Raw genomic sequence first — 6,213 nt, 5'->3', positions numbered from 1 at the left:
TTGCTGGGTAAAGCGTTCTTGGCTCCATGTTTTTCTCACTTAGTACCATGACTCAATCACACCAGCCCTTTCTGGTGTGCCAGGACTCTGTGGATAGGTATGTGGCTAGTCTAACGTGCTTACCCCTGTCGGTGAAGATCCTCTTGTCTCAAACTGCTTTCAGGATTTTCTCTTTCTGTCTGAAATTGCAAACGTCACTAGTATATGTTAGGGTATTCCTCTATTCTTATGGATTTGGGGAAGAGTCCTCTCTACCTCTTGGACTTGAATGCCTGTTTCCCTCCCAGATTAGGGAAGTTCTCAGCTATGATCTACACAGACAGATCTTCTGTCCCTCTGTGTCTTCTCCCTCGGGGCCAGAAGTAATTCCAATATTGTTTCCTTTTGTGGCATCACTGATTTTTCGACTCCTCCACCCATGGTCCATTCGTTGGCTTTCTTTCTTTTCCTCAGCTTCCTTCCTTTCCATCAGCTTGTCTTTGGTGTCACTGACTCTGTCTTCTCCTCATTGACCCTAGCCGTTACAGCATGCACATCCAATGTAGACTGCATCTCAGAGCCTTTGGAATTTGGGCCTGATTCGATTTCATTTCTGCACTATGAGAGTCTCTCATGTCATTTATACTTTTTTCAAGCCCAGCTAGCAACTTTGTAATTGTCATCCTGAGTTCCAGCTGTGACTTCTTACTTAAAACCCTATGCATTAGATCAGTGGCAGAGAGTGTTACCTCTGGCTCTTTTTTTTTTTTTTTTTGCTGTGAATCCCTCCCTCTAGTCACTTTTCCCAGAGAAGAATGGATGGGGGAGAGAGAGATTAGGATCTCACGGGGTGGACAAAACAGGGTGAGCCACATGGTCCCGAGTATCTTTTGGTCTGTGTGTTGGAAGTCACTAAATCCCAAAATTGTAAAGAAAGCCAAACTCATATTATACAGAAATCAAATTGAATGTAGCGACAGGAATCCAAAAATGAAGAAAATATGTATGAAATGTCAATGTAAAAAATGAAAGTTAAGAAAAGATTGAAAATTGAAGTGTTGCTAAAATTAAAAAAGGTAGTTGGAAAGGGAAAAAAGAAAAAAAAACGAAATGGAAAATTTTGAATGGAGAGAGAAATGAATCATGAGAAAAAGCCTCGAGTTCTAGGTGCTATTTTCCCCTAGCACTGGAGTTTGGCCGTCCTCTTTGGTCTGTAAACTTGCTGTTCACTTGTTCTTTCACCTCGTTTTCGGGGGGCAGGGGCCCAGTGCGCTGATTCTCAGGTGGTTTTGCCTAGACGGGGATGCACTGCCCCCGTCAGGGGGCCCGGTGGGGCTCAGGGTCAGCTGGTTGTTCTGTGTGTCTTGTGTGCCCAGAGGGCTTTCCTCACCTCTTGAGAGGGTGAGAATAAAAATGGCTGCCCGCATCTGTAGGCGTGGAGGTGTGATGCTGTTGTGCGCCAAGTTCTGTAGACTTCTGCGGTGCTCCCCACACCAAAGCTCCTTGGGGAAGGCGGAGGGTCACAGCATTCCTGTCCTTTGCAGGGCTCCCAGATGGAGAGCTTCTGATCAAGTGGACTCCCCGTCAAGTGACTTCGTGCAAGGAGAGGGATCTCTCCCTTCTCCTCACTTGTGTCTGCAGCAGGAAGCGTAGGCACTGCTGTCACAACAACTGAACTGGAGGGTTATTAAGAATTGGGGCTGGCAGGGGCAGGGGGTCACTGCTGGAGGAGCCTGAGTGGTGTGGAGGGGCTATGCCCAGTGCCAAAGCCGCCGGTTGAGGCTCTGTCCATCCTGCAGCTTCCATGAGCACCCAGTGTGCTTTGGAAATGAGGAGGTTGTGGAATATAGGTGAGGTTCAGTGGGGTGGAATCCGCAGCCGACGACCAGGAAGGAATTCTCGAGACGTCTTTGGTGCAAAATTGGTGGTTTATGACAGGACAGGTGGCAGAAAGAGCTGCTGCCCTGGCTTGTGAGGGCTGGCTGATGATAGACTATGGGGTTGGGGGAAGGTAAGGAAAAAGGGAGGTTGAGATAATACTTGCATATGTTAAAGAAGACTCACAAGGTACAGAGGCCCTGCCATTGTCTAGGGAAGGTGGTTTTGCCCTCTAGCAAGGCATGAACATTAAGACGGTTGGGAACTTCCTGGAGGCTGCAGATTATAAGGACATTTCGTTGTATCTGCTTTCCCTTCAGGAAGCTAAGTTATTGATAGAAATGCTTGGTTCTTGTAAACTGCTAAGACATTGGGAAACTGAGGGAGACTTAAGTCTTGCAGGATTGTGGTGTCTATAGGTTAACTCTTTCTTTGTCCTTTAGGGCAGCCAGGAGAGCCTGAGGAATGTCACGTACACCCCATGGTGGGGGGTGGGTGTGGGGTGTCAGTTCCGGCTTTGTCCTCAGCTAGCCTTCTCTTCCCTCCTCAGTAAAGGTCCCTCCTGTTCACAGAGGTTCAAGCAGTTCTTGCTGTTGCCACCTAGTGGACATATGGATGAACACATTCAGGTCATGTCTGTGACTCACTGACCTGAGCTGCCATGAGAGGTTGGTTCCTTCCTGGGAGGAGAGGGCCCAAAAAGGATGGACCCGGAGCAAGCAGACAAGTGTGGCCCGGCCGACGCCCCTCTGCTGGCCTGGAAGCAGGACCTGGTTGCTCTACTTAGAAGCTGAGTTCTAGAGCAGGAGGGGCTGGAGTGGCTGGGGTGTGTCCTGGGACGGGGTCTGGATGAGGGGTGTTCCAGGGCGGGTGTGTGTGTGTGTGTGTGTGTGTGTGTGTGTGTGTGTGTGTGTGGTGGGGCAGGGATGCTTGTGGAGGGAGGATCCATGAGGGCGGTATGGACAGGCTCTTCCCTGCTTCATGGGTCCCGCCCAGGTAGCCTGATGGCCTCACTGCTGGCTTGTCTTCCTCATGATTTCAGGGTTCCTCTCTAGTCTCCGGGGACCCTCCTTTCCCGAGCAAGGCTCCACGGAAAGAAAGAGAGTATAGATAGAGGACCCTGCAGCCAATACTGCAACAATGGGACTAAAGTGTGTTCCAGAAATTGTGCTTTTAGGAAACAGTCCTAAAGCCAAAGAGATTTACGGCACATTGTACCCTTCACTTTAAGGATGAGACTCAAAGAATTGGAGAGGTCTCAATTGTTCGGCAGGTGGTGCTGCTGAGTAAATGATGTGTAGCCCCTGAAAATGCAGAAGGGGACAGGAGAGGAGTAGCAGTGCCTGTCCACTGTGGGGACCTCAGGCCGAACAAGAGCCCAGCTGTGAAACCCTCCCTGCCCCACCCTGTCCCACACACAGGCAAACCCCCTCCCCCGCACACACTCACCCATACACTCCGAGAGAAAGGACTGGAAGAGGGACGCCATGCGTTATGGGCTATCATGGTAGAAGGTAGAAGGAATATGTCTTCCTTTCTTCATATTTACATCACTATTTTACTAACAAAACGTAATCTGGCTAAAACCTTAGAGAACCTTTTAATTACCTGATATGTTTGTAATAAAGAGGAAGATTTAATATGCAGTCTCAATATTTTTATAATATGCACATTAGAATCATTGAAACCTGGCCTATCCTGGAAAATGAAAGATTTTGCAGGTGTCTCATGGACCCAGGTATTTCTGGCTCTTGGGTCACACTTACAAAAGGGAAGCCTATCCCAGATCATGAAAACATTTCATTTTGGGGCTTCACCTGCGCAGTATTGTATCAGGAATATTCCTTTGTAGTAAAATGGTGGGGTTTTTTTGTTTCTGTTTTTGTGTGTTTGTTTGTTTGTTAAGAGAAAGAAACCTGAAAAAAATAAATGAATCACTCATAGGTTACGTAGCTAGATAGAAAAAGGCCACACTGTCTGATCCCACACACCTGAAAACCCAGAAGAAGTAACTCACAGAGGCAGAGAGGGGAGCTGTGGCTGCAGGGACTGTGCTGAGAGAATGAGCAGTATCTGACGAGTGGCACGGGAGTCTCCTGGAGGGAAATATTGTAGAAGGACAAGGTTGTGAAACACTCTGTATCGAATGACACCTGGATGTACAATTTAAAAGGATCAGAGTAAAATTCCATGAAAACTCAATTTATCTTTATTTATAGACCAGAATATATTAAGCTATGAAATAGGTGCATGAACAACGCAAAAATTAGAAACACTGGAATGACAGGGGAGGGAAAGCCATCCTTTGGGGATTCAGCGAGCAGGAACTGCTGCTCCGGGGCCGAGGCCAGTTGCTCCACTGAGAGAAATGGTTGCCAGCACCCTCCGGCAACCCCGATAATTGGTGCTGTAGCCTGCTTGGACTCCGGGGCTGCCAAAGGTGCAGGTGGCTCTTGAAGCTGCTGACAGGGAGTGAGAGCTCTGTGTATATCCTCCACTGGCTCTGACAGGGCAAGGGGCATCAGGGGCCCTTCAGGGACCTCCATAGCTAGTGCTGCAGCGTGTGCGGGCGCCCAGGCTGCCATAGATGCCAGTGGCTCTTGCAGCACATGACCGTTCATCAGGGCTGTGAGTGTAACCTCCGTTGGCTCTGACAGGGCAGGTGGCATCAGGGGCCCTTCAGGGACCTCCATAGCTAGTGCTGCAGCGTGCGCGGGCGCCCAGGCCGCCATAGATGCCAGTGGCTCTTGCAGCTCATGACCGTTCGTCAGAGCTGTGAGTGTAACCTCCGTTGGCTCTGACAGGACAGGTGGCATCAGGGGCCCTTCAGGGACCTCCATAGCTAGTGCTGCAGTGTGCGCGGGCACCGAGGCTACACAAGGTGCAGGGGGGTCTTCAAGCTCCCGACAGGGAGTCAGAGCTGTGAGTATATCCTGCCGTGGCTCTGAAATGGGAGGTGTCATCACGGGTTCTTCAGGGACCTCCATGGCTGGTGCTGGGGCCTGCTGAGGCTCCTGGCTTTCCAAAGGCGCAGGTGACTCTTGCACGTCCTCAGGGTGGATCAGAGCTCTGACCACCAGCTGCACTGGGCCCGACATGGCAGGTGACGTCCCTGCTCTTTTGAGTTGCTGAGCTCCAGCAACAGTGTTGGGATTTTCCAGCTCAGGCTCTGAAGCTGCAGCAGGCACCACAGTGGGAGCTGGGACTAGCTTTCGGCGCGGTTCCGGATCTCGCTCTGGGGCTGCTGCTGTCGCTCCAAGAAGAGAAAGTATGGTCATCATGATTGTCTTTCCATGTCCCTTCCAAATGAAGGCAACTTTGCCCACCACTCAATATTGTTTGAGTCTAAGAACCCGTCCCTGGGTGGTCTCCCCAAACTGTAGCCCATGGGGACAGTGATCTGAGACCACTCCTTGCTCCCAGCCACACTGCAGTCTGTGGAGGCTTGCTCTGTGTGGCCCACTCTCTCCCCTCCACAGCCCTCCATCAGTCACCCCCAGTCCTCCTCACCCCCAGCCTCCGGCTCAGCGGGCTCGAGGTGTCGCAGCCGAGAGAGGAGGAGCCAGGCACGTTGCTCCAGGTCTGAGCCTGGCACGTTGAGCCCTACGTATGCCAGTAGTGTCTTTAGGCAGGGAAATTCTGGGGGCTGGAAGAAATCTTCAGGGTAGTGGCCCAGCCAGGTGCCCAGGATGGAGGAGATGGCCCTGGGGACAGACAGGTGGGCAGAGGAGTCAGAGGACAGGGCACCTCCCACACGGATGCCCCAGAGAACCCCTGTGGGAACCTGGGCCCCTGGGTCCCCGGCTCCCGGCTGTCAGAGCCCATTCCTACTCCATGTCCACCTTTGGGCTGACCCAAAGCCTCTGTGAGTGGGAGCCCTTGACCCCTGGTGTGACCATTTTTGTCCTCCAAGCGGAAGCTGGATGCCCTGCTCAGTCTCCCTGCCCACTTGCCGTGTGACTTCCACTGCATGTGGGCAGGGAGGGGTGGCGTGTCTGCCGTGGTGTTTGCCCTCAGGGCACACTAGTGCTCTGTGACTGTCCAACCAAGGAGGGAACAAAGGGACTCTGTCCCATCCCTGGCCTTCCCAGGACCCTCCCGATACCTCCCACTTCCCCTCCCGTGCCTACGTGCTGCCTCGTTCAGTAGGTGCCAGGAGAGGGTGTCCTTCCGTGGACGCTAATCTCCCACTGGGTGGGGGACGTCCAGTCCCCGAGCTCTCCCTGGGTCTCCTGAGTACCTGCTGAGCACCCAGTGTCGACGTTCCACCAGATGTGTGGAAGCCATGCCCTTTGTTCTGGGTCCCAGGATTGGGGTAGAGACAGGGCTGGGAGGCGGCGGGGATGGGGAATGACT

Source organism: Ursus americanus, unplaced genomic scaffold (genome assembly GCF_024610735.1).
Source record: "Ursus americanus isolate L20-20 unplaced genomic scaffold, mUrsAme1.1.p SCAF_104, whole genome shotgun sequence".
NCBI classification, from domain to species: domain Eukaryota; kingdom Metazoa; phylum Chordata; class Mammalia; order Carnivora; family Ursidae; genus Ursus; species Ursus americanus.
Note: the sequence above shows the minus strand (reverse complement) of the source record.